This window comes from Carya illinoinensis, chromosome 4 (assembly GCF_018687715.1).
Source record: "Carya illinoinensis cultivar Pawnee chromosome 4, C.illinoinensisPawnee_v1, whole genome shotgun sequence".
NCBI classification, from domain to species: Eukaryota; Viridiplantae; Streptophyta; class Magnoliopsida; order Fagales; family Juglandaceae; genus Carya; species Carya illinoinensis.
This window is the reverse complement of record NC_056755.1, coordinates 8,345,889-8,373,344: the sequence shown is the minus strand read 5'-3', so window position 1 is coordinate 8,373,344 and position 27,456 is coordinate 8,345,889. Positions and strand designations below refer to the sequence as shown.

Below are 27,456 nucleotides of genomic sequence, written 5' to 3'. Positions count from 1 at the left end.
CAAATCAGTCTGGAAATAAGCTGGAGAAAGACACTGGCATTCCATTTCAACAACCTTGCAGCATACCTGGTTGGGTTGCTAATAGCCTAATACCCAGATTTCTTCTACAGAATTAATAGCTTGCTCTTCCGGTGCAAGGACTATGGTGTACAATCACTGTGGACCCCACTATACCGTGAAGACACCCCAACATACCCATTTTCTGGAGTTTCTCCTTCAACAAGAAATGTGCTAAAACGGCGCTACATCATTTCGATGCACACATAGTTTCAATTTCATCAGAGATTATAAACTACGATAGTTTGAAGGTCTGCAAAGAAATATTAAAGAAAATGCAACTCGCTAGAAATGTGAAACTATGTAATGTGCGCTCCATATAGTATCTTTTATCTCCCTGATGCTGCTCATTTCCTGATTTTGTCACCTGGCGCGGCTGGCTCTCTCAGAAGTCGGATCCCATCGGTGTCGTCACTAGCTGCGGTAGTGTAGAGGGTACACTACATCCCCGGTCTCTTTTTCTTTTCTATGTTTTGCTTCTCTTTTCCTGGGTGAACCAAACTTATGTGAATGGCGGTATCTATTTTTCAGGACGTCGATAAAAATAATGGTAGTGGAGGAGAGATGGTGCGTGGTGACGGGAGGGAGAGGATTTGCTGCACGGCATTTGGTGGAAAAGCTCATCGCCTACGATATGTTTTCCGTCCGGATTGCCGACTTGGGCCCCACCATTGACCTTGAACCAACCGAGGAGAAGGGCCCCCTCGGCGAAGCCTTACGCTCTGGCCGCGCCGTGTATGTTCAGACCGATCTCCGAAACCAGGCCCATGAGGTGAAAGGTCACAACTACAGTTGCTCTTCAACCGTTAGATAAAATTACAAGCTGAAAAAGTCTCTCTAAAGATATTTTCCCCTTTTTAAACAGCATGCGAAGGAGCGGAGGTCGTATTCCACATGGCTGCGCCAAATTCATCGATTAACAATTATCATCTGCATCATTCGGTGAATGTGGAAGGTACAGCGTGTTGGGTGTTGAGCTATATTGCTTTTGATTTGCTTTCAGACTTTTTACAGTCTTTGTTTGTGGATGCACTTGCTTGTTTTATGTTTTGAATCAACTGTGGTCTGCAGGGACAAAAAATGTTATTGATGCTTGCATTGAGCTAAAAGTAAAGAGATTGATTTATACTAGCTCTCCTAGTGTTTTCTTTGATGGGATTCATGCGATTTTCAATGGGGATGAGTCATTGTCATATCCGGCTAAGGTACTGACTTCACTGAGTCTCAAGTTTACTATTTCTTGGGTGTGTAGTTTGTTTTTATTGTTGCCTACTGCCAGTTATGAAGCAAAATTGCGAGTCACAGTTTATTCTATTTTTTTGTATCGTAACAGACTTATAAAAAAAAAAAAAAATTTGTATTGTAACAGATTATTTTCACTTCTTGTTTCTTCCTTTTCTTTTTTTTGATAAATAAAAAATTTTTATTGATCAATGGCAAAGCCAGTATTACAACTCTAACGCCCTAACTAGGTAGGCACATTAGAGACAAGAAAATCATGCATGACCATGCCATTAAAATCCACAGCAATAGCCCAATTACAAAGAGTTCTAAAACATAAAAGTTTAAGCTCATCTACTGATCTTTCTTGGTCCTCAAATGTCCTCTCATTTCGCTCCTGCCACACACACTACATAATGCATAGAGGGATCATCTTCCAGATAGCTTTAATTGGTTTTCTGCCACTTATATTTAACCAGCTAGCCAACACCGCCTCCACAGTTTTAAGCATCACCCAAGCCATATCCAGTTGCGAGAATACCTCATTCCAAAGGACCCTTACCGTATCACAGTGTAGAAGGAGATGGTCTACCGACTCTACCCCTCTTCTGCACATGCAACACCAGTTTGCCATAATGATCCTCCTTTTCCTCAGATTCTCTGTAGTAAGTATCTTACCCAAGGATGCAGTCCAAACAAAGAATGATATTTTAGGAGGAGCTTTATTTCTCCAGATTTTTCTCCAGGGACAGAGAGAAGTGGGCTTCTGGGTGAGGGCCTTATAGAAAGAGCGAACTGAAAAATTACCTTTGTCTGTTAAAGACCACCACAACACATCCTCCTGCTGGCTATTGGGTCTTATGGAGTATATGAGGCTATAGAAATCTGCAAAAATGCTTAATTCTCAATCTTGTGCAGCCCTACTAAAATTAATATTCCAAAGAGTCTGGCCACCCTCTAACTCTATGATTTCTGCCACTGAAGCCTCCTTATCTCTAGCCAACTGGAACAGAGGAGGGTACAAGTCTTTCAAAGCCCTATTAGCACACCATACATCTCTCCAGAATTTGATTCTTGATCCCGTGCCCACACAAAGCTTTACATGTCGGTTAAAGACCCCTATCCTCTTCTTATATGTTTCCATAACCCCACTCCATAAGCTCCCCTTACTTCTCTAGTGCACCACTCCCCCTATAGACTACCATACTTCTTCTCAACCACCAATTTCCATAGAGAGTCATGTTCCTTGGCAAATCTCCACAGCCATTTGCCTAATAGCGCACGGTTGAACATCCTTAGGTTTCGAACCCCCAAGCCTCCCCCTGATATAGGACGACACACTTGCTCCCACTTAACCAAGTGGAATTTGGACTCCTACCCCAGGTCCCCTTGTAACGCCCCAATGGAAGGCCCAAACTACATGACCTATACTCCAAAAGGACTAGTCAATGATATAATTGGAGTCCCATTGGAACCTTGTAAAGAGCATGAACTTTTCCTTCCCAAGCAATGTGGGATCCCATATACCACCTACCCATATCCTTATCATATGGGGTATTACAATCTACCCCCCTTAAATTCCCAACGTCTTAGTCAGGCCTATCCGTTGTAGGTGGCACGGCTCAAGTCCCACATTTCTAGTCGGGATAAGCTCTGATACCATTCGTAATGCCTCAATGGAAGGCCCAAACCACATGGCCTATACTCCAAAAGGACTAGTCAATGATACAATTGGAGCCCCATTGGAACCTTATAAAGAGCATGAACTTTTCCTTCCCAAGCAATGTGGGATCCCATACACCACCTACCCATATCCTTATCATATGGGGTATTACACCTCCCATAAGAAATTTAGTTGGAGTTTCTCAATACGAACCGCCACACTTGCTGGTATTGGGAAAAGAGATAAAAAGTAGGTAGGTAAGTTAGAGAGAGTACTCTTTATCAATGTAGTCCTTCCACCTTTTGACAAGTACAACCTTTTCCACCCTGCCAATCTCCGCTCTATTTTTTCGATTACTGAATCCCAAACCGCGGATGCACTCGAGGCACTCTCTAAAGGAAGTCTCAAATAAGTCATAGGGAAATAAGATATCTTACACCCCATCGTTCTCGCTAGGAGGCGAATATTAGAAACTTCCCCAATTGGCTTCAACTCTGATTTTTCCAAATTCACCTTTAACCCAGAGACGGCCTCGAAGCAGAAGAGTAGAGTCTTTAAGACTTGCATCTGATTTTGCTCGGCTTCACATAGTATAAGTGTATCATCTACAAACAAGAGATGAGAAATGATAATAGTGTCCCTATCCGGGTTACCAATCGGGATCTGTTTTAAGAGTCCGTTTTCAACCAAAACCGAGAGCATCATACTTAGGGCCTCCATAATTATCATGAACGGTAAAGGTGACAATGGATCCCCTTGTTGCAATCCACGAGAACTCTGGAAGAAACCAACTGGAACTCCATTTATCAACACAGAATATTTTACCGTAGATATACACCAGTGTATCCACGCCCTCCACCATTTCCCAAAACCACATCTCCTTAGCAAATGTAGAAGGAAATCCCAGTTAACATGATCATAAGCCTTTTCCATGTCTAATTTATACATGATCCTTGACTTTCCGTCCTTCAACCTACTATCAAGGCAGTCATTGGCAATTAACACTGCATCCAAGATCTGTCTGCCTTTTACGAAGGCATTTTGAGATTTTGTAATAAGCTGCCCCATAACCTCACTCAGTCTATTTGCAAGTACTTTTTAAATTATCTTGTACAGCCCATTCACTAGACTAGTAGGCTGAAACTCCTTTAAATCCATAGCCCCCCACCTTCTTGGGTATCAATGCGAGAAAAGTGGTGTTTAGACTTTTCTCAAATTTTCCCGCCATGTAAAACTCCTGGAAAACCTTCATAAGGTCATCCTTTAATACATCCCAACAATAACAATCTTGAAAAAAGCCCATATAGAAACCATCCGGTCGTGGAGCTTTATCCCTGGCCATCTTACTCACTACCTTAAAAACCTCTAACTCCTTGAACTCCCTTTTCAACCGAGAGACATCATTTGACCCAATAGTGTTGAATTCCATCCCATTTAGGGGAGGCCGCCAACCCTCCTGCTCTGTCAGTAGTTTATCATAAAAATCGATTACATGATTGTGAAGTACCTACTTATCACTACACTCTGCACCGTCCACTATCAGCTTCTCAATATTGTTATTTCTCCTATGAGAATTTGCAATTTTGTGGAAGAAACTTGTGCTTCGATCTCCTTCCCACAACCATAGTGCCCTGGACTTTTGTCGCTAAGACATCTCTTCTAACAGAATCCATCTCTCAATCTCAGTGACCAACTCTGATCTCCTGTCTTGTTCTTCCTGAGTGAGTGGTTGTACCTCTTGCAGCCTCTCAATCTCCTGGAGTTCCAACAGTTTGGCTTTCCTGTTTACTTCTACGTTGCCAAAAGACTCTTAAGTTCCATTCTTTTAGATCTCTTTTTAGGGCTTTCAGTTTACCTGCAAAAATGAAACTAGGAGTACCTTGAAAATGATAAAAAGACCACCACTGTTTGACCTTCTCCACAAACCCTTCCGAGTTTAACCACATATTCTCAAATTTAAAAGATCGATGACCATTATGAACTCCTCCGCAGTCGATCAAAATAGGCCAATGGTTGGAACCAATACGGGGCAAGCGTTTTTGCCAGACATCCAGGAAATGGCTTTCCCATTTTGGAGATATTAAGAACCGATCCAGTCTAGACCATGACTAATTATTTGACCAAGTCGCAGTGCCCCCAGCAAGTGGCAAATCCACTAAGTTCACATCAAAAATAAACTCCGAGAATTCCTCCATGGCTGGTCTCAATCTTCTCGTACCCGAAACTTCACTCGGGAATCTTACCACGTTGAAATCTCCCCCTATACACCATGGAAGTCCCCACCAGGAGTTAATCCCTGCTAGTTCCTCCTACAAAAGTTTTCTTGCCGTATCTAGGTTGGGGCCATAAACACCTACAAAAGCCCATAAGAAATTATTGGAGACACACTTAAACGAGCATGCTACCGAATATTGCCCAATGCAATCCTCCACTTTCTCTACCACCCGTCTATCCCATATTACTACAACCCCTTCGGATGCCCCGTTTGATGCCAAGAATGACCAATGCACATGACTACCCCTCCATAAGCTCCTCACAATTTTCTTATCAATCAACTTCAACTTCGTCTCTTGTAAGCACACAATATCCGCCTTCCACTCCTGAAGCAGATTCTTAATCCGTAGCCGCTTATTTGACTCATTTAGCCCTTGAACGTTCCATGACACAATTTTAGGCTTCATTGAGGAACAAACAACCCCTTCCCTTTCACCCTTCCCCTACTAGCACTACTCTCCGTGTTCATCAACCAATTTAATCTTTTAAGCTCCCTATGCTTTTTTGAATCGCCTTTAGTTTTTTGATTGTGGCCCACTTCGATTGCTGTAAATAGAGCCATAAATTGTTCCTCATATCCTTCACATTCAATCCCCACTAGTTTTTGAATTTCCTTCACCTTATGGAAGACCCAATCTGAAATATTTGGTTGCGCTGGTAAACGAAAGTTCAACGGCACCGGTTCCTCCACCCTATTGATCTGCAAATCCAGAAATTCTCCTTCTGCTGGTAGGTCATCCAACCCTAATTGTCCACACACGTTAGGGAAGGTGAGTTCTTCCATCCCATCGTCCACTGAATGTTCTACCTCCTTTGAACCCTCCTCCTCTTCAACCACTACCTCCATTGGTGTGATAGAAGCCTCCACCGAGCCCAAAAATAGTGGATCTGAGCCTATCGGGATCCTTTGTCCTCCCTGCGCTGGAGAAGACCCATCCCGATGGAAGCTTGGGCTCTGTGTTAAGCACGGCGCCTCTATCTTCTCGCTCAGGGCCTTTGGGAACTCATTGGCGGTCTCCAGAACCACAGTCGGCATGTTCTGTGTCGTCGCCGTAACCTTATCCGCTGACGGCTGCCACGGTGATGTCTCTAGGTCTTCCGAGGCGTCGCAGGAAACCGGGTTGAAAAAACCCGGATTGATAGTGATCTGACCAGGGTTTGGGTCTTCAGAAAAGGATCTGGGCTGAGGAGGCCCAGGCCCGAAACAGGGCCCTCCACTCGTGGAGGCCTTGTTCCCGTGTATTGCAATTGGGCTATGGGGCCCCAAGCCCATCTCCTGGCCCGCAGCTTCCAGCCCCAAGAGAGGCCCGGCCTTATTTTTTTCATTAATCCCTTCAAATTGAAACGCCACCGTATCATTCCTTACTTTGTCATCCTCTCATCTGGGGCTCGACGTTCCCCCCTAACGACGTGACTTGCTCCACCGATGGGCCCCCTCTGCTTCAGTCCCGTCGTGAGAACCTCCTTGAAGGTTCTGGCCACCGTGTTTGTAGCCATTTCCACTATTTCTCTGCCCACCTCTGCCTGTTCCATACCCATTACCATTTAACTGAACCAACTCTATAGCCAGGTTTCTCACTTTCCTCCATCCCCATCCATCTTCACCTTCTGGAAAACAGAGCAACCGGGTTCTTCCTTCCTTTCCATATTCAGCAATCGACAAATAACGCCCACTCCTATTTGAGCATCGTTGAGCAACAAAACTGCGATAACCTTCTCTGATTACCGAATATACCTCCTTCTTTCCCCCCTTAAGGCAATCCTCCAACACTTTTACTAACCACAGGGTTGTATTTCTACCCACCAGAAGGTCATACCTCTCCTTCCATCCGTGTTTAGAGATTCGTATATTATTTCCTTCCTTTGTGAGGATAATCAACTTGGACTCAACAACTACTTCATGTGAGACTGCCATTGCACCATCAACGACATAACTTGTTCTAAATTGCTAAAATTGGGCCTCTGCAACATAGATTTTATACTCCAATGATTGTTAGCACGTAATATGATGCCACTAGAGCCATTGGGCCGTATATCAACATCAAGGTAAAAAGATGATGAAGAAATAAGTTCTTTTTGAAATGTATCCTGTTTCTTCCTTTTATTTGGCGTGGAGACACGTAAGCTGAAGTAAATTCAGTTTTATTTTTATCACCTAAAATGTTGAACAGCATCTTTCCTCGTATCCTTTTTTCTGTGTGTTCATCATGCACAGGTAGTCACGTGTATCCTCAAATAATAATTTCCTTGTTTCTGCTTAGCATGTGTAATTGATGCCCATGTTGTCTTCATAATGTTTCAGCACAACAACGCGTATTCAGCAACTAAAGCTGAAGGAGAGGCATTGGTAATCAAATCAAATGGGACTAATGGACTTTTAACATGTTGTATACGTCCTAGTGGCATTTTTGGCCCCGGAGATAAGTTGTTTGTTCCATCTTTAGTTGCTGCTGCAAGGGCGGGGAAATCTAAGGCAAGGATGTTTATTGCCCTGCATTATTTTGACTTTGTCTTCTTTTTATCTTCTAGTTATGAAAACAAACTCCATGTTTTGGATAGAGGTCAATAATCTGCTTCCGTATTATGATACAGGGATGACATAAATTTGTATATTGTATCAATTTTTGAGGCTTAGATTTCGGTCTGTGGTCCATGATCTGGTTTTTATTGGGCTGGGATTGAACAATTAAGCTGAGGAAAGCATGTTCTTGTTTTCAAGGAATAAAGTCCATAGATTTTTATGAAATGATTACCCATAAAAAAAAAATATATTTTATGAAATGACATTAATCTTTGGGACCATCAAATTTTGATTCCTGTTCACTCTATCGAGCCCAACTGCCAAATGGGTGATGCCAAGAAGGGTACGTGACCTCCTAGCTTCCTGGAGAGGCATTTGGGGCAACTCTCACATTGCATCCATATGGAAGATGATACCAATATGTCTATGGTGGTGTATTTGGAGGGAGAGGAATGCAAGAAGATTTGAAGACCAAGAGTGGTCAAGGGATGAGCTTAGAACCCTTTTTTTCAATACTTTACTCCATTGGTCGATTGTAATTGATATTCATGGCATGACCTTTCTTGTATTCCTTGTATCACTAAACTAACTCGTCTAGGCGTTGCTCTTTTATGTGTCCTGTATACTTGGGCTTTTGCCTACTCTTTTGATCAATAAAAATTTGTTTACCAATAAAAAAAAACTGCCAAATACTATCTTTGTTGTATGAACATTTTATTAAGATTTGTGATAAGATGTATATGCATGCAAAGCGCTTGTAGCAGTGCCTTCGTGTGCCTAGTTCCATCACAGGTAGCTTCTGTCACAAGTTTCATGTTAAGGCTCTTGACTACTTGAAACATTGATTAGAAAGTTCTAATAATTTAATATGGTCTCTGTTCTGATAGAATCCATTAGGGTCTAACCGGATAAAAGATGTGTTTGTATGGTCTCTGGGATTTCTCATAATCAAAAAGCGTCCATCTGGGTCTACCACAGAATTCTAGTTAATCATATAAAATTTTGCTTGTGGAGTGGTGAAGACCTGTAACACAGCAAAATGCTAATTTTCTTAAAATTTTGAGTGGTGCCTACTTTCTTGAATAAAAACTAATGTGATTTTTATTTGTTTCTTTTTCATATGTTCAGTTCATTATTGGTGATGGAAACAACATTTATGACTTTACTTATGTTGAAAATGTGGCACATGCCCATATATGTGCTGAGCGAGCTCTTGCATCAGAAGGGATGGTTGCAGAAAAAGCTGCAGGGCAGGTGCTTTTATTGTTGCAATATCAGTATTCAAACAAGAATAACACACACAGTTTGATTTTTCTAGATTCTCTGGCATCTTTCAAATCCAGTAGTCATTTGTGGAATATTTGGAAAAGGTTAAAGTCAGGGAGTGATTCTCCTAGAAATGTTCTCAAGCTAGGATATCATAAGTGGGTTTTGAATTTCTTTGCTCAACAAACATTGGTTTTTGCAGGCATATTTTGTCACCAACATGGAACCTATAAGATTTTGGGAGTTTGTTTCGCTTATTCAGGAAGGACTTGGCTATGAGGGGTATGTCTTATCCTTGGTACTTTTTTTCTTTTTTTTCCCAACTAGATGTATCCAGCTCTCTGCATATTGATCTTTTTCCTCTTCTTTAATCTTCATCTTTTTTAGGGTCCACTTAGCCAGTTCTTTGTTAGTTATATGACGTCTTTGAATATCTTCTTACTTGGGCTATGCCTTTTTTCTTTTTTAAATAAGTAAGAGAAAAATATTATTGATCTGAATGAAATAGACATAGCCTGTGTATACAGGAAATATACATAAGAACACCTAAATACATTCTAATAGTGATGAATTAAAGACAGGAAATCATGAACATTGTCCCTGTTTAGTACAATAGTGGAAAACCAAAGCATTAAAGTGTCGAAAAAAAAGTTCTTTGGCTCCGCCATTGTGTGTTCCTTGTCTTCAAAGCAACATGTGTTCATTTCCGACCAAATACACCACATGATACACAATGAGATCATCTTCTACACTGCTACCACTTGATGACAACCTTGCATCTTCCTCAAACAACCCAACAAATCCACTACCCTAGAAGGCATAACCCAAGCAACATCAACCCTGTGAAAGATCTCATCCCACAACTCCCTTGTTACCTCACAATGTAGTAAGAGGTGATCCACATATTCTCCATTCTTTTTACATAAATAACACCAATCCCTCATGATACAACTCCTCTTCCTCAGATTGTCTGTGGTCAAGATCTTCCCAAGAGCGGTGTTTCATACAAAGAAGGCGACTTTGGAAAGCACACGGGACCTCCAAATGTTTTTCCAAGAGAACGGTGGATGATCTTGTGTTGACAAAATTTGCTAGTACCCCTTAACAGTACATGTCTTGTGGTTATTAGACCTCCATTTCAATCGATTACACTGAGTCAAAGGAGTCCCCATGGAGTAAAGGAGATTGAAAAAATCTAAAACAATAGATAATTCCCAATCGTGAAAATCCCTATTAAAAAGAATATTCCATTGATGAGAATCATGAGAGAGTAGTCACATATCTGCCACTAAAGCCTCCCTATTAGCAGCAATGCGGTAGAGAACCGGAAAAGCTCTTTCCAAGGCATGCTCTCCGCACCACACGTCCCGCCAAAAACTGATTCGATTGCCCTCTCTGGCTACAAAATGAATATGTTTTTCAAAGCATGACCACTCCTTCCTTATAAACTTCCATAAACCCACACCATACCCCATTCTCACTTCGTTGGAGCACCAACCACCCCAAGCAACTCCATATCTAGCATCGATAACTTCATTCCACAATGATCCCCCCTCCAAGTGATATCTCTATAGCCATTTTCCCAGTAGAGCTTTATTAAAATTTCTCAAGTCACACACTCCTAACCCCCCATGTATCACTGGAGCACAGACTGTCTTCCAACTAATCAGGTGGAATGTCTTCTCCTCCCCCATGCCCCCTCAATAGAAATGCCTTAAAGAGTTTCTCAATCCTGTTCCCCACTCCTGCTAGCAAAGGAAACAAAGATAAAAAATAAGTGAGGAGGTTAGTAAGAGTGCTCTTAATAAGGGTGATATGACTCCCTTTTGATAAATACACCCGTTTCCAACCAGCCAACCTTTTCTCTATCTTCTCCACCACCCCATCCCATATAACTTTAGCTTTAAAAGTTGCTTCCAACGGGAGACCCAAATATTTCAAAGGCAAAGAGGACACCTTACAATCCAAGAGGCTCACTAAACTGAGTATATTTGGGACCGCAACCACAGGAACCATCTTGGGACTTGCCAAGATTCACTTTGAGCCTTGACACTGCTTCAAAGCATAGTAACAATGCACATAGAGTTTAGATCTGGCTATTATCTGCTTCACACAAAAGTAAAGTATTGTATGCAAATAAAAGGGGTGAGAGGATAATCGAGCCACTAGAACCATTACCCACTTGGAAACCAGATAAGAGCCCTCCACCAACAGCAGCTTGCACCATATGCCTAAGAGCCTCCATAACTATAACAAACAAAAGAGGAGATAGAGGATCTCCTTGGGAACTATAAAAAAAAAAACAGCAGGTGTACCATTTACTAGAATTGAAAACCGGGCGGTAGAAATACAATGACGCATCCAATTAATCCACCTATCACCAAAACCACGCCTCCTAAGCAGGTATAAGAGGAATTCCCAGTTCACATGACCATAGGCCTTCTCCATATCAAGCTTGCAAAGAATACCTGGTCCTCCCTCCTTCAATCTATGGTCCAAACACTCATTAGCAATAAGTACTGAGTCAAGAATTTGTCTCCCACGAATAAATGCATTTTGAGGCTTGAAAATAATATGTTCCAACACAGGACTTAACCGGTTGGCTAGAACCTTTGAAATAATCTTATAAACCCCACTAACCAAGCTTATAGGGCGAAAGTCCTCAATAATCGAAGCCACGTGTTTCTTGAGAATGAGAGCAATAAACTTCGCTTTAAGGGATTTTACAAACTTTTGAAAAAAGTGAAATTCCTGAAAGACTTGCATAACATCATCTTTTACAATATCCCAACAAGTTTGAAAGAAATCCATTGAAAAACCATCCGGACCCGGCGCTTTATCCTTAGCCATACCAGAGATGACCTTATAGATCTCATCTTCGTCAAAAGGGCTCTCCAAACATACACGCTTTGAGAGTCAATAAAACTAGATTTAAAAATTCATCTTATTTTCTTAGTCCCAAAAATAATAACCTTCAACATAAAATAAAATAATGAAGCTCACTAAATTTTTTAAAGAGAAATAAAACCATTTAAATAAATTGTCTTTAACATAAAATAAAACAATGAATATTAAATAATATTCTTAAAGAATTAAAATCATTTAAATAAAATGATCTTTCTAAAACTATATTATTTTTGGTGCTTCAAAATATAAAAAGCTCACTTTAAAATTGGGCTTGGTTCAATAACACTAAAAATACCCCATTTAAAATAATTTTTGGACATTTAAAATATTTCGAAGACTTTAAAACACTGGGCTTCACTTTAAAATCAACTGCTATATTTAAAACACGGTTTCAAGGTTTAAAAACACAACTTTGATATTTAAAACTCGTAGACGAGACTCGTGACCAATCGAGTGAAAAAGAAGCGGTTGGTCACAGTCCCGGGTGTCATTTGTAAGCTGGATATGGAGAAGGCGTATGACCATGTGAATTGAGATTTTCTTTGCTATATGATTGGGAGATGTGGTTTTGGGGGGAGGTGGTGTGCGTGAATTAGACATTGCGTCTCTACTGCTTGGTTTAAGTGTTAGTTAATGGAAATCCTTGTGGTTTTTTCCATAGCTCTTGTGGATTGAGATAGGGGCATCTGTTATCCCATTTCCTCTTCGTCATTATCATGGAAGCTTTGAGTCGTATGGTGGAGGCTATTGTAAGGGGGGTTTTCTTTCTGGATTTATGGTGGGAAATGTTAACAATGGTTATATTACACTTTCTCATCATCTTTTTGTAGATGATACTATTTTTTTTTTGTGATGCTGATCTTGGACAGATTCAAGCCTTAAGGGCTGTTTTACTATGTTTTGAAGCTGTCTTAGGCCTTAAGGTTAATATGGGTAAGTCAGAGAGGTGTGGAATATTAACTGTTTGGCGGAGTTTTTGGGCAATGCTCTACCTAGGAAATACCTTGGCCTTCCACTGGGGGCGTCTTTCAAGGCTAAGTCTATTTGGGATGGAGTATTTGAGAAGATTGAGAAAAGACTGGCAGGTTGGAAGAGGTTATACTTATCAAAAGGGGTAGAATCACTCTTATTAAAAGCACTCTTTCGAATGTCCCAACTTATTATCTTTCTTTATTTTCTTTGCCTGCAGGGGTGGAAAACCGAATTGAAAACTTATTTCGTACTTTTTTGTGGGGAGGAATGGGTGAGGAGACTAAAATCCATCTTGTTAATTGGAAAAGAGTTTGTTCTCCTATTTCAAATGGTGGCTTGGGGGGTTTGAAATTTGAGTGGTTTTAACAAGGCCTTGTTGGGGAAATGGTTTTGGAGGTCTCAATTGGAAGGGGAGTCGTGGAGGGAGATTATAGATCGGAAATATGGAATGGATTTGGTTTGGTCTTCTTTTTACAAGGTATTGACTATTCAGCACTGTTCTCCTTTTCCATGGAAGCGTATTTGGAGGTCTCATGTGCCTTCCAAAGTAGCATTTTTCATATGGACAGCATCATTGGAAACATTTTTATGATTGATAATTTGAGAAAGCGGGGTTCTGTTATTATGGAGTGGTGCTTCATGTGTAAGAAACATGGGGAATCCATGGATCATTTACTTTTGCATTGTGAGGTGGCAAGGCATTGTGGGATGGTGTGTTCAGTAGAGTAGGGCTGGTTTGGGGTGATGCCGATGAAAGTAGTGGATTTGCTTGTGTGCTGGATGGTTCCTTTGTGTCTCATGTGGTGTATTTGGTGGGAAAGAAATGAGCGATGCTTTAATAATGAGCGAACTATGGGGGAAATCTGGAGTTTCTTTGTATTTTCTTTATTGCAATGGTTTTCTGCTTTAGGACTTGATGGAGCTTCAGTTCATGATTTTCTGTTTTCTTTTTCCCCTTCTTAAAATGTATTTAGGTGTTTTCTTTTGTATACTTCCTGTATACATGGGCTTCACCTATTACATTTGTTGAATAAAATTTCTTTTTACTTATACGTATAAAAAAAAATTCTTTTTACTTATAAAAAAATATATTTATATTCTATAGTAAAAGGCATAGAATATAGTTATGTAACAGGTGACGCTCGGTCTCTTTTATTCTGAACCAATGTAGTTTGCAGGCCAAGAATAAAGATCCCTGCCTTTGTCGCGATGCCAATTGCACATATGGTGGAGTGGACATATAGGCTGTTGGCCCATATGGGATGAAGGTTCCGCAGTTGACACCTTCAAGAATAAGACTCCTATCTTGCAGCAGATCTTTTAATTGTTCAAAAGCAAAGGCTCTACTTGGCTATGAACCCATCGTCTCCCTTCAGGTTATTTCCTAGTTTATTAAAAAGATAAAGAAGTTTCTCAAAAAGAAGAAAGGAAAAGAAGAACAGAAAATAATAAAAGATTAATAAAGAAAGAACAAAGAATCATTTGTTTTTTTTTTTTTTTTCCATATGGAATTATTTTCTTGATTGTTTTAGATTAGTTGCTTAGCGGATAGTTTATATGGTGTTCTGCTGAAGTCCCCTGAGTTAAGGGGCTAAGACCCCATGGTTCTTCTTTAAACTCAAATTCAAGGATTTGCCCTCATGGTATGTGGGCTGCTTCTACCACATGCTCTTAACCTTCTAGTCAATTGTTGTGGATGATCAATGTAGATATAAACTTAATGAATCTACCTGTTTATGCTTAGATAGTTGTGATTAGGTTTAATTTTCTGCTCCGAGTCTTATGCATGTAATCTAGCTCTGAACTGGACAATGTTGAAAGGTCTAATCACCCATATAATCTTAGTTCAACTTTTGAATATTTGAGTGTACCTGTCACATTGGATTTTCTCTCTTTCTGCAGGATGGTATAAAGATGACAATTGAGTCATACTCACACTTGAGGGCTGAGCATCTACACAAAAGAGAAGGACCTTCAAGAGTTTCCGTTTATCTTGGAAGTGGAAGGGGTATCATCAATTTTCATTCATGTCACTGCTTTTAGTGTGTCTATCTGTACTGCATTCTCCTATGTAATACTCTGGACGTTTCCTTATGGTACCTGGCAGAGTGCAGTCATTCAGGGCCTTGAAAAATCAAATGTGGATACCTCCTACGCAGCCATAATCATAGAATTGCTCCCCCCTACACTGCCGTAGCCAACAACAATATCGATTAGGTGTCTGAGTATCAGTGGCAGATTACCTTGTAAGCGTGATGTTAGATGATTGGAATTATACTATTAATATGAATATCTTAGGAACTGGTTCTTAGAATGATAAAACTCTATTAATGTTAATAATAACTTGTGCACAAGTTAAGACTAGCAGGCCCATTTAACACATTGTGTATAGTGGGTTGGATTCGATTGGAAATGAGATATATTATCATGTATTCCTAAGATATCTTATAATGTGCTTGGATATACCTGACTTGGACTGAATACAAAAAAATTGCATGTTGTAAGCTTGAGTGATTGAATGATGGATGGTGAAGAGGAAATTTAAAAAGAAAAAACTGACTGCGTTTTAGTGATTTTTGAAAGTTGGTGGCAAGCTCGAGCAGTTGGTGGCTGGCCACTGGCAGCAAGCTTGAGCGGCTGGTGGAAATCTTGAGAACATTGGTGATCTCAGGATGCCCCATCTCACTCTTTAGGCAACTGACAAGGAACCCATGTTCTCTGGATTGACCGTAATACCACCTCGGTATTTTTATGCACTCTGTATGAAATATTGAAAGGTTCAATGGGATATCTTATTCGATACAATTGTTCAAACATTATATATCGTTCATTTTTATCCTGCAATCTAGCCACTCAACGATTAGTTCTTTGTTTTTGTCCTAACATGACCTAACTTAACTATTTGGGTCTCTAATATGACCTAACTAAGCTATATATTTCTAAGGTATAGGTGTGCAAACACTCTTATGCGACATAAGCACAAGCAGTAGTGTTAGGGCACAGCATTCCGCTTCCTTTTTTCTATCAGTAAATAAGGATTTTATTGATAATAGGCAAAGCCAAGTACACGGGAAATATACGAGAGCCACACCTAGGCATGACTTTATAAAGAAACGAGAAAATCATGTACGTTCACCCTACACGCTGCCACCCTTGGTCCGGCGAGTGGCATCTCACCTTCGGCATAGACAAGGTCGATGGGTCCTGGTGACCTCCCTGAGGGCTGTCCGATATTGTTTCTCCTTCCGGCAACCTAGGGTTTCACAAGGATAGTTATCGAGTAGTGGAATAGTGATCGTACCACCATCGGATTCAACAGCCGTCGACACAGAAAGGGTCAACTGTGACTAGTGAACCTTCTAGGAGTACTCTGGCGCCAGTAACTTCTTTGGCAATGGTGGAAACATTTTTTGTTGACTTTTTGCATTGAAATTTATATAGGTGTTTTTTCGGGGACTTTGTTTGATCGTGCTGCACTGTAGCTTCTGACTTGGGTCATCGTTTAATCAAGGTTATTGGTTGATCGTGCTGTACTGGAGTCGGGATACATTTGCGTTGGTCTATGGTAGTTCTTCTTCGGCGTCTGAGAGTCCTTTCAGTGGCTCTACCTTAGATTTGCAGTGGGCATAGAACTATTCTTTTCGTTAAGAGGATGAAATGGGAGCAGTAGGGTATCTCCGATTTGGGATTTGGGATCTATCGATGATGACGCGCGATGCGGATTTGTCTCAATTGGAAGCCGAGAGGTGGTTGAAAGTGAAATAAAAAACTTCCGTTTTTACAAAAGAGAGAGGTAATAGTTTTCGTATTTCTAAACGTAGCAAAATGATAGCTAAGTTCATGGGTCTAGGTGGGATGGCAGCTTTGTGGGTGGCTAAGGGGATTGAGGATGTTTAGAACTTAATTGTCATGAAGGTTTCTTCAGAGAGTTAAGGATGGATAATGGAGTTTTTATAATTCAACATCATGTTAACGCAAGGGGTAGCTTTCTACAACTCAGAATTCCGGAATGGAATGAGGAAAAGTTTGTTGGTTATTCCGGAGGGCGCAAATGGCTTTGGGTGGAGAGGCTTTCTGCAGTCCATTCAAAGTGTTACTGGGTCCAAAATCGCTATTTTGAAGCATGCAAATAGTGGGGAGTTTGTTGATGGAAAAACAGTGGGAACGCCTTCTTCATTCGAAGGTGTTTCATATGCTGAGGTGTTGAAGTCACTAGCGAGTAGTCCGGCTGAGTTCAGCTCAGCGGTAGAAGGAAAGAGGAAGGCACTTGTAGGAGACAAATGCCGTCAAGTGACACTGGGAGAAGTGGAGGGGGTCTTGTGGGATGTTAAAGCTTAATTGAAGGGAGTTATGGAGTATGTGAGAGATCTAATGATTAAAGTGGATAAGGGGCTGGGCCTAGTCGAGGGTTTTGGTGGTGGGTCAAGAATGGATTAGGGAGGGCGGGGGGTAGATCTTTCGGATTTGAAGGCCACAAGTGTGCCGGCAAAAGTTTCAACACAGTCATAGATAGGGTCGTTGGATGATGGCATCTTTGTCCATGCCAGTATCGCTATGCCTCCTGAGGGAGTAGTAGGGTTCATTTTTAGTTGAAGATAGGGGTCCCTCCAAGGTCTTGTGTACTTTGGAAGAAAACATTCGAGCCTCTTTTAGAATATGCAAATGGGGTAATAGAAGGTTGTGTTTCCTCTACCTATTCTATGTCTCCTGAGGGAGTAGTAGGTGATGGACTACATACATGCATTGTTGATGGAGAGGAGGAACCAATAATGGTGACAGAAACAGTGGACAACAACCATATAGCCGCTGAGCAACCATTTGGTAGGAATGAAATTATCGGTTTATCGTTGGTGCCTTGTGTGGAGGAAGGTTTAGAGTTGGGTATTGTGTCTGAGGATAATGTCGTTCCCCTGGTTTCTCTTCCTCCAGTAAACGATATAGTGGGTTCTCCATCGGATTGGGTTTTGAATAAAATTAACAGGTGTTAGCAAATCCTGGGGCTTTCACATGGAGAATATGAAGACCAATTTAAAGCAATACTCACTACGATCAAGGCGAGCCACGTGCTTGAAATCAAATCACATTTCAAGAAAAGCAGGGAGTTAAAGCATCTTTCATGGGCAATCGACCATGATGCTTTGTGTTTTGGGGGGGGGGGGGGGGGGGGGGGGGGGGGGGGGGGTAACTCAAGTTGAGGGAAGACTAAAGGGAGGGCATTGTGAAGAGGATTTTTGGGCATTCTTGTAGTGGGATTTTCGGGTAGATGATTAGTTTAACAGGAAAACAAGGGGCTGGGGTTGGGGAGGTGTGTTCCATTCAAATTTGGGCTTGGTGTATTTTGGGTAGTTTTCATTGGCTTTTTGGGTCATTAGGGGCTTTTTAGTATGGGCTAGGTGTTTTCTTATATACGTCTAGTGTACTCGGTTACTCGTATTGATATTTATAATAATAATAAAAAATATTACTCATAAAAAAAAAAATGTCTATTACAATCAACCAATAGAATAAAGTGTGTAGAAAAGAAGTTTTAAGCTCATCCATTGTCCGTTCACGATCCTCAAAGCTCCGACCGTTCCTCTCCATCCATATGCACCACCATAGATAGGCTGGTATCATCTTCCACATAGCTGCAATTTGAGAATTACCCCGGATTCCTTGCCAACTAGCCAAAAATTCAACAACCCTTCTTGGCAACCCAAATGAGTCCTACTCTCGCAAAGATATCATTCCGTAAACTCATGGCTACATCACAATACAATAATAGATGGTCCATAGACTCACCACTTTTCTTACACATGTAGCATCAATCCAATAAAATGAAATGGAATTTCCTTAGATTATCTAAGGTGAGAATCTTCCCTAATGAAGCTGTCCATACAAAAAAAGAAGCTTCTAAGGGGGCCTTAATCTTCCATATGTTCTTCCATGGGAATGTTCTTGTATGTTAGGGCGCAGCATTCCCCTACCATGAGCTAAACCTAAGAAGTTTTCCCTTTCAAATGGAGAGAAGTATTGCTGAGCGACAAGGACTGGGAATCACAAACTTCAATATAGGAATATTGCTGTACTGCATCAATAATTTGTTATTCTCCTTTATTATAGACATTTCTCTATAGCTTTGTATTTTGCGGATCCATATCTAGCACATATGCATGTTGAAAAGCTCCCTGATTCTTTTTGTTTCTAGTGGAGCTTACTTTGTCAGACCCTGGCTCATGTGGAGACATTTCAATGGAACTAAGGATATTATTATGATTTGGGATTGTGTGAGTGTGTGTGTGTGCTCTTTGTTTGGTATTTATTGAACTTTTACCAGGATAACATATAGCAGTTGACACATTGCAGTTAAATATGCGAGATACATTTATTCATCTGTATGCATTGATGAAGTGATCCAGCTGCCACTATTTTTTGCAGTTGCTGACATGCTACTCTGGAGGGATAAAAGGCAGACAATTACTGCTTTATTACTATTGGTTGCAATTTACTACAACTTCATTGCATCTGGATTTATCCTCCTAAGCGGCATTTCAAAGCTTCTTTTGGCAACCTCAATATTCTTGTTTATCCATGGCGTTTTACCAGAAAAGATGTATGTCTGCTTACTCTCTTCTTGGCATGTCAATATGTCAATTAACATGGAGCAGTGCTGTTAATGTGTTTCACTCACCTTAGACCTTATTGAAACGTTCTGATTTTATGGGAGGCTGTCAGAAGCATCAAATTGATGGTATAAATTGTATTGCTAACTATACATGCATGTCTGCTATGCCAGAATGGGATATACAGTTGAGAAAATACCCCCATCACGTTTTCATTTGTCAGAAAAGAAGTTGAGAAGAGTTGCTTCGTCGGTGGCGTCAACTTGGAATGCTGCTGTTAATGTTTTAAAGTATCTTTCGATGGGAAAGGACTGGGTACTGTTTCTTAAGGTATTTACTAGTCTTCGTATGTTTTATTGCTTCTATGGCTCCAAGTTATGCGGTGCTGAATACTTCTCAGTACTTTTTGTTTTTGTGATAATTATTTTTTAAAAAAGGCTTCAACTTAAGTACACGAGGAATGGAAGAGGAGCTCTTTACATTGCTACAACTAAATTTTTTAAGGTCCAAAAATAAAACAATAAAAAAAGGAAAGAAAAAAGAAAAGTAATCTGCTCAGCATACTTAAAAGAGTAAAAGAAATAATCTGAAGCATAAAAACTTCACGTTTTAGGGGCATCTTCGAAGCTCGCAAGGGAGCCTTGCTCCTCTAAATGGTCTTCCTGGGAAACCAACTCTGTCCCTGTTAATTTTTAACTGAAGAGTAATGCAAAACCTCTTCAGGGTCTATTTGCTTGTTTGTCGAAGTCCACTATTTTGTTTTAAAAGCTCACCTGAATTTAGATCTAGTTAAATAGTTGATGGGTGATGGTGGTACATTATACTCTATGGATCCTTTCTTTCTTTTGTTTTTGTTCATGGACTCTTTATATGAATGCCACGTTAAAAATCTGTGCCATGCTTTTATGTGTCCATATCATCCATGACAAGGCACTACGAAAAGCCACCACTAGTCAAATATGTTTATTGACAGTGCCACATTATACTCTATGGATCATTTCTTTCTTTTGTTTTTGTTCATGGACTCTTTATACGAATGCCACGTTAAAAATCTGTGCCGTGCTTTTATGTGTACATATCATCCATGACAAGGCACTACGAAAAGCCACCACAAGTCAAGTATGTGTATTGAAAGTGCCACATTCCTGTGCCACCCTGTTAATGGTAGCTAATGGTATATATAATGGAAATTCCAAGTTTGGTTCCAATTTTTTTAGCACGTATTATTTGGTCCATTTCAGCAACTCTAATGGGGATTCTTGATGCATTTTACTGAATATGTTCTTTGCTCATGTAACATGATAGGTTGTTCTTTCTCTATTGCTTCTTAGCTTCCTTGGAACCATTTCACTTCAGAGCCTTTTTGTCATAGGTTTGCTCTCTCCGCTTTACTATAAACAAAATCCTTTAAAGGTTTTGGCATTTAATTTGAGCTTGAAGCCATAGCAGTTCAGATGTTTTGAAACTTCTCACAAAACACAAGCTAGCTATGTTAGTTTTGTTTAGTACCAGTAAAAGGAAGCTCGTACAGAACTTGGATAAACTGTCTCAGCTGAACACTGTTATGAATCTCAAAGAATCTATCATCTGATGATTCCTGCCCATGAAATATTTTAGCTGGGATTTCCTCTTGTACTCGGGAAATATTTTAGCTGACATATTTTGTGCAATTGAACACGAGCTTCATTCATGTCCTGTTCTAGAATTCCATTTTCATATTGGACTGGTTTTGAGACTATTCCATTCTCCAGCGTCTTGTCTAAGGGGTTATATACGCTCTGTCTTAATTTTGTAGGACTTCCAGTTGCCTTTATAGCCTTTTATGTGTATGAGAAAAAGGCGCAGGAATCGATTCTTTGGTTCTGGGAACTCTTTCTCTCGGATGCAAGTTGAAGTCGGATGTTGTCAAGAAATTTGTTACTTCCAAGAAAAGTGATTGACTTCCGTTAGCCCAAATTTTTCTTCACTAAGAAGTGGTGGTATCATCTTTGATTTTATTGTTTGGAGTCATTTGTCTGATGTTTTGATTATTTGAAAAAGGGGCTCATGGGCATGTGGCTGCTGTTTGTATCTGAGGACGGTTTATCCCAGTCTTTGAGATTTTTTTTTTTTCCTCTTTTTTGGAGTAGATAAGGTATTAGATAAGGTAAGAAGTGTATTATTATTATTATTTATAGTTAATGACAATGTCTGCCATGTCAATTGTATTACAAGGATGTTATACCAATAATTACTTTGGAATATTGTGAATTATAGGACTCGCATAAATAAGCTGATATAGGCATGTATAAAATATCAAGCTTGTATTCTTTTCTGGTCGTCTCGCTGGCCTGTATGCCCTTCTCAACTTATATGCGTGCCCTATTGAAAATTTTAGAATTCCCACAGATTGATTTACGACAACCTGTGCATATTAAGTTAGAATCTGTACTCTTAAGAGATATTTCCAGCTTTCAACACAAGTAATTCCCCATATTACCGGGGAATTAAATAATTGTTTTATTGCCAAATTCATATATTGCATTATTACCATGCAGTACTACCTCAGAAACACATGAAGTAGCTAGCTAGATATCTTAAGCTTATACTTCTGAGACAGTTCGTAGACTGAACAAATCCAACTAGACTAGAAAATCCGATCCAGTTCTATTTATATATATATATATATATATATATATATATATATATTTATATATTGTTACCCATGATATAAAATCAGACGCGTAGGTTCATAAGGAAGCTCAATTACAAGGAAGCATGACAAGGATTTGTTTCCTCCTTTGAAAGGTTGTGCATAAAGGGATCATAGCATCAATACAAGTATGCTTGGTATATATATATATATTGAGACCATCGTATTAAAGGAAGTTTACAAACCGATTACATTACTTAATTAATATGATATGTCTAATTTATTTTATAATAAAAATAACTTTACAATCTAATATATCATATTCAGCCATGTCTTTTGTTAATTTTGAGGCTTTCAAATTTTATAACATCTTTTTGTAGATTATATGATAGCTGTCTAAATAATCTTTGAAATACCAGCTAGCTGCAGTACTAGTACAAGAAAAGAATATGAAAAATGGAAGCCATGAAGAAAAAAATTTATTCATCATCCTTTCATCATCTCATGACGTGATATTATATGATAGGTTTACAAGTGAAATATAATAAAAATTTTCCAATCATCTAATGCCGCATCATGATATGGTGATAATTGAAATGATGAGTAGCATTATTCAACCATAAATGGGTGTTGTGAGCTTAAAGCACTAGGAGTAGGCCATCAGAATGAAATCTTTATAAGGTTAGTGGCGAAGGCATTGACTTCTTGGGAGGGATACATCTCAAATGGTTTGATGCTGTAATTGGTCCCGATGGATGATGAGGTATTAAAGGATCTGAAAAAGAGGTAAATTAGGAGAAACAACTTGATCATCAGTTGGATTAGATTCTATATATCACCAAAGTCTTACATACACGTACAATGACCTCACAACTGTAGTCATATCAAAAACAGCATCTTCATCGTATTCTTTGCTTCTTTTCCTTTATGTGAGGTCAAAATCTATCAGATTATAAGGAATAAAAAGTCAAAGAAATTACTCAAAAGGAAAATCATGAGGTCTGAGAGGCCATAGATCAATACATGAGGATATATAGGATAAAGAGAAAAGAAACATGCACGTACGTCATGACAGGAACCACAAGCCAAGCTAGACATGTCTGAGAGCTTTGCGTTATAAATGTTAATGGAGGTCTTAACCGTAGTTAATTATTATCAGTAGTACTGGACTTCGTTGAAACAGATCGGGCTTGACCAAGTTTGGTAAACAATCGATTTAACAGCTTAAGTAGATCATATTGATTATCAAAGTCGTTTTTGCATGGAATATCAAGCTAAATTTCTGTGCGCGGGACTTCTACAAATTATTTTGGTGCTCGGGATGCTTGATCATTAGTGCATTTTTTTGTGAAAATGTGAAAAAATTCATAGGCCTACCTCTCTCATAAAATCGGTTCAACAAGAGAGAGTTGCTCATTACTTATAGACATGCCCAAGACTTTTTCTACATACAATATAAGATTTATTCCTCAATACCTTCACATGTAGGCCAGTATTTTTTCTGATCCTTGTCACGGGGTAATTTATTTTGAGCCTCCATTCGTCTTGTGTCAGGCTCTAATATTACGGATGCTTGATCATTAGTGCTTTTTTGGTGAAAATGTGAAGAAATTCATGGGCCTAACTCTCTCATAAAATCGGTTCAACAAGAGAGGGTTGCTCATTGCTTATAAACATACCCAAAACTTTCTCTACAGACAATATAAGAATATTTATTGCTCAACACCTTTACCTGTAGGCTAGTATTTTAATTTTCCTGGTCCTTGTCACGGGGTAATTTGTTTGAGCCCCCATTCGTCTTGTGTCAGGCTCTAATACTATGAAGAAATTCATGGATCTAACTCTCTTATAAAACCGGTTCAACAAGAGAGAGTTACTTATTGCTTAAAAATATGTCCAAGACCTTATCCACAGGCAATGTGAGATTTATTTTTTTAACAAAATGGAATAGCTATATATACCTACACATGCACGTACAATTTAACATGAAATGTAGAACTGTAAGGCCCTAAAATGTGATCACCTTGACTTTTGCTGAGGTTTCGTAATAAGTAATAGGGGACAAATCATTGATAGGACACAATTAACTTCATGAAAATATCAATTTAATTAAAAGAAAGTTAAGCTGTATTGATGATATCTGACCAAATAAGTGTCTAGGAGAAGAGAATTTACAAAAGCATTTTACTGGTACTGCTGCCCAAATGACATGATTAAATAGACTTTAATTCCATTTACAGAAACAGTAACTCAACTTGATACTTAGAGCTAATTTGTGGGTTAAGAAGCGATTAATCTACATAACTAGGGCTTGCCCTCAGAATAGTATATTTAAATATCACTTCATCTATAAATACCATTTGCATATCAAAGAAGCAAAGCTGAAGCATTAACTATCAGGATCATTAAACGATGAAAAGCATTTATTCATTTCAGTTGGTAAGCTCTCAGCATCTATGAGGAAGAAGGTTGTAATATGCAGGTCTAGTGTCCGCTATCAGGGCTGTCTATACTTGCAGTCAATTAATGTACCAATTGACATTGTTGAAGAGCTATGCATACATATTATACATAAAGTATAATAAGATAAATAAGTCTACAATTTATTAGAAAAAGGTACCAGCAACTATTGTAATAAACTATTTCTGGAATGATGTATCACAGTGAGTAAAATCCTGTGTAGTCCAAAAAGATTGAGTTGTATATACCATATAGAACTCAATTACACACATAATTATTAATATTCTGTTAATAATTATGTGGTTATAACAAACTATGATAGAAAAAGCTATTTGATAGTGTCAACACAGGATTGTGTAATGTGCACATTTATAGCTGAATCTACATATGAACTTCAAAGACTCATGTTCCAGTCAACGTCTTATAGTTGAAATGTTTCACATATAAAATATATAATTGACAAAAGCTGCAGTTGCCTTTCTCATTTGGGTTTATTTAAGCACGAGGGAAAGCATAAAAGCGATTTTACCTAGTTAGGTCAATCTGCTTGGCAACCTAATTGTTTAGCTACTGGATACATTGATGTCGGACCTAACTAGGGGTCTGCTTCAGTGCTTATATCCATTGAATTAAGGAAAAGCTTTACGTATATATATAACCATCCATATATGCGGTGACCTAACTAAAGTCCATTTATTAACAACGTTAAAAGTGTAAATAAACATAGCCATATCTCAAAAGTATGGTTGAGAACGACCAATAAGAAGAGCATGCCTTGATCAAGATAACCAACTACACTATATTAGGACATGACATGAGCAACTAATTTAAGAACACCCATTTAAGGACACAAATGATAAGTAATAAATTCACACTGTTTTTTTTTCCTGCACTGCTAATATGCATATTAATGGAACTCTATTTTTCATATGTTGTGGATAACTAACTATATATCATGGCCAGTTCATATATAATAATATGTAGATAGATAGGGATGAGAGATAGTAAGAGGGGATGGAATTGTGACAAATATATATGTATAGATAGCTAGCTAGCTTCAGGTGGTAGATTAGGCAGATGACTGGCCTGAGTATACATATAACGTGCCAAAGAAACCAATGTACTGTACTGTAGGTTAGTACAGTACACCCAATTCTTGTTAAAAGATATAAAAATGTTTATATGTTGCTTTCAGCTAGAATGACATGGCCTTCCATAACCTAGTAGGGGTGGGGAGAAATACATATTATAATATTATAAGTACTATGTTTCTGTCAATCCCTAATAATACTAACCTTTTGAAGTGAAAGTTGAAAAAGCCATGGTTTAGGGTAATCTTCCATATCAACATGACATCCTTTACTAATCCCATAACAGTTTCTAGCTAGTGTATGAGCAGCCCCATTAGAATATATATTCTTAGCTGACTTAACATACCAAGTATCAAAAGAAGAGAGGTGTTGTTTTACATCGAAGCTAATCAACCCTGCACTAATCTACAACAATAGTTTATTTTAACCAACACTCTTGACAACTTGGAGGGACTGCAGAGTATATCCAAATTGTCTTATACCAACTTCAGAACCAAAGAAAACTGCATTTAAAGCAAATCCCACTAATTGTGATTATAATGGAATGATGAGTCTAGAAAAGCTTTGCACATAAAACAATGTGACATTCGACTTTATTGAACTTCCAACAATAAGGGCAATCTTCGCTTCATGGTACTAGCCAATGAAGATTTAGTTTCTTAAAGATGCCTAAGCCCATCTCCTAAATTCTAACATATAATCATTGATTCTTAGAATTTAGGAGTTAAAGAAACCAATTAAAAAAAGAACTCTTCAAGTGGAATTTGACCATTAGAAGTGCACCTTCAGATCAACAATCTGGTGCATTGGGAATACTAGTTGGGATCCAGTTTGAACTAATTTCAGCTTTACTACATCTTGAGAACAAACACTAAAAACCAATTCCACCTTCCAAGTACATATATATTAGTGGAAAAAAATTCTGCCAAAGTGTGGACTTAACCCATTACCTAGCTAACAGCACTTTGAACACTGTCTGTTAAGGGTTGATGCAACCATACACAACTCTAGGGTCTAATATTTAAATTGACTATTCCCAATCTTTATGACCATGTGTGTAGTCCATGACAATTCTATATATATGAGTATTCAGATATATATATATATTATGTTATCCAACATGAAATCCTCAAAGCAAAAATACACTTTTTGAGTACATTTTGACACTCCATTAAAGCAAATCTTCAACCCATGGAGGCTTATGTATCCAGCTATACTAGATTATTGAGATGAATCTTTGATATAAGGTTGTGGGAAATTATTTAAAACTTGAGACCAAGTTTCTTCTGAGAAAAGGAAGAGCAATATTTGGCGCCTCTAGCCAAAATACCTGTAATTTGCATTTGCATGTAGACTAAGCTATATTGAGTAGCTGGGCATGTATGCATGCATGTCTGTTAGACAGAAATATATATGTGGATTCAGACCCATGTGTGCGAAGAACCAAAAACCAGCTAGCTTATCATGAGCCAGCTGGTTAGATACTGGTAAATGTGTGCGTATGTGACACCCTAACTATATTTATGCTTCGGACCCTAGGTACTTTAAGCAAAATTATAACAATGAGATTGTGTATACTTGGGAAACAAGAGCAATAACATAGTCAATGCATATATATAGGTTTGGGGCTGCTCACGAAACGTCATCTTCTTGCTTGGTGTTATTAAATTCTTCACTCATGTTCTCTCTTAGTTTTTTTTTTTTTTCCATTACAAAAAATGAAAAATAAAAACTAAGTTTTATTCATTGAAGACTAAAATGATGAATAATCCTGAGTTATTCAATACTGT

At 38.9% G+C, this 27,456-nt stretch overlaps 1 pseudogene; it reads left to right on the top strand.

Moving 5' to 3' along the window:
* Positions 1 to 27: 27 nt before the first annotated feature.
* Positions 28 to 21,793, top strand: LOC122307106 (annotated as a pseudogene).
* The last annotated feature ends 5,663 nt before the right edge of the window (positions 21,794 to 27,456 follow it).